Raw genomic sequence first — 2,529 nt, forward strand, 5'->3', positions numbered from 1 at the left:
CAGCGCGGGGCTGCCGGGGCGCTTCCCTGGTTCCCCCTCTCCCGCCCCGTCCCCCCTCCGCGGCTGGCCGCTTACTCTCCAAGGATTTTTTTCCCCGCAGGATTTGGGGCGGCCCCGCGGTGCGAGGTCGAGTTTGCCGAGTCCCCCTGCGGCGCGGTGGGAAAGTTCATGACGCTGGTCAGCTGCAGGCGCGGGTTGCCCTACTCGTCTGCAGGGTTATTTCTGTGTTTGTATTGAGGTAGATGACTCTGGCTGTGATCTCATAATTTATTTTTATTTCAGGGAAAATTTCTCAGTATAACACACTTACTTCTTCGTTTACTTCCTCGTGCTCCCGTTATGGCTTTACATATAGTATAGGAAACGGGATTCCCGGTGAAGCCAGAGCTGACTTGCCAAGGAAAGCCTGCTTTAGAAGTAACTATTTTTATATGTGTTTTACAAGTTGTTCCTAAATTCTTCAACGCTTTTCGCCGGCGGATTTGCTCTGTTTAGGAGGGATTCGCTTTTTGTTATATTGCTGTCGTGGGATGTCATGAACCAAATTGAGCATTTTTAGAAACAGGAGCTGTGGGAGCACTTCTACCAGCTGTTGTGCTGCTGGCATCTGGCAGACCCACTCCGCTTGGCCGAAGTTCCTGGGCTTAAATGGAAAAAGAAATGCTCAGTAATTGATTACCCGAAAGACAGTTGGAAAAAGTGCTATAAATTGGTAGTTGGTTTACCATATGGTATTCATGAATTGGTTATGTTTTGGTTTGTCTTGATTTTGTTTTTAATACTTGTTCTCAAATCTAGTAAAGCTGTCAGTCTTTTCTGAGATACAGTAGGATCAAAAAAAAAGAAAAGAAACCCAATCATTTAAACACTTTCAACTTTCTGCTGTATTTACAAATTTTTGTTAAAATGGTTTTATTAAAAATCACTTAAATTCTTGTTAAAGAAACATTTGCTTTGATAATGGAAGTGGCATGTTGATACCAGGCCTTTTGTATTACCTTGCTATGTCTCTTGATTTTTATGTTTTTTTTTCACTCTTTCAGTGAGTTAATGTCACTGCCTTAGTTTGTAGAAATGATCATTGTTTACCAAAGGGACATCTTGGCTCTAGGAATAACTGATGCCTTATTTGTAAGAAGAGGTCACTCTGTCCTTTTACAGTGCTGGTTTTAGCTGCTCACAGAGAGATCCCCATTTAGGCAGGTTTCTTGCAGTTCAGTGTTTTGAGAAATGCAGAAAGTTTCTATTTTAAGAAAGCAAACCAAATGCCAAGCTAACTTTGATGACATTGTATTTCATCTTAAAATAATTATTTGATGTAATCTGGTTGGTAGCTTTACTGCAGAACTGATTTGTTTGTGTAGAAGAAATGACCAGTTCAGAGGCCTGAAATTTTCTTCTGCTCATAGCCGGCGTTGGTGTGAAGGTTAATTTTACAAGGATCAGACTTTGGGGTAGTAACATGGAAATGCGCATTTGTGTAGGTTATCATCCTTCTTGGCTTGTTCTGGTACTGAGCTGCTTTTTATCGTAGGCTTTGTTTTTTTCAGATGCTAGAAAAGAGGGGAATGTTGGCAAATACACTGTTCCCTATTACAGTTTCTTTGAATGGCTGAGGCCCACAAATATTCTACTGTATTCCCCAATTTATACCTTTAATTCATAGTAATAAAATTATAGCTGTTAGTTTTGAGCTTTTTTTGGATGTGCTGGATATAGATTTTAGAAACTCCTCCTAAATGAAAAGTGATTTTTAAAACCTCCCACCAAATGTGATTTGGTCCTTTTTTAAAGCACTTATACAAATATTTTGAGACATAAGTGTCTAGCAGATAACTGTCATACCTTTTATGGTCTTGATCGAGTGAGCTCTGGAGGAATGACTGGAGAAAGCTGTCTGTCTATGTATCTCTGTATAAATTCATATAGGAAAGGATTGGGAGCTCATTTGTTATTCTGGTAAAGAAAGTTAGCTATCTCTTAGGGAGGTCACTTTTAAGAAGACGTGGAAAGTCTTTGCCTGCTCATTTTCCCTTAGTTTTAGGAGTCAGAGGCAACTTGCTGAGTTCTTTGGTTGGATCTCAAGTATTGTTGGGATTTATCTTTTTCTGTCTTGAAGCATAAGGCAAGATTATAGTTACTCACATCCAAACAAAACTGAGCTCTTAAAATGTACTGTAGCGTATGCTTGTATTATTTGCCATGGTTTATATTCCTGGAATATCCAAAATTCAGACTGGCAGCAGTGAAAGATGACTGGTTAAGAATGAAGTGTTTGGTCCCATTTTTAGAAGTTCTGATAAATACTTAATATGTTGTAAGGAAAATAAATACTAGCTTGGGACCTTGTTCTTTGTGGAAGTGTCTCTGGATGCTATGCTAACATAATGAAAGATGGGATTGTGTATAAAAATGCAATTCTTTACTGCACTATAAGCCAGTTTCTGTGCTATTAAATTGGGTAGAAGCAGTGGTATTGCTGCAGTCTGCCATCTCCTACTTTGCAACATGGAGGGTAGCAAGTGGCCA

This window comes from Athene cunicularia, assembly GCF_003259725.1.
Source record: "Athene cunicularia isolate RWA chromosome 2 unlocalized genomic scaffold, athCun1 chr2_part1, whole genome shotgun sequence".
In the NCBI taxonomy this organism is placed as follows: domain Eukaryota; kingdom Metazoa; phylum Chordata; class Aves; order Strigiformes; family Strigidae; genus Athene; species Athene cunicularia.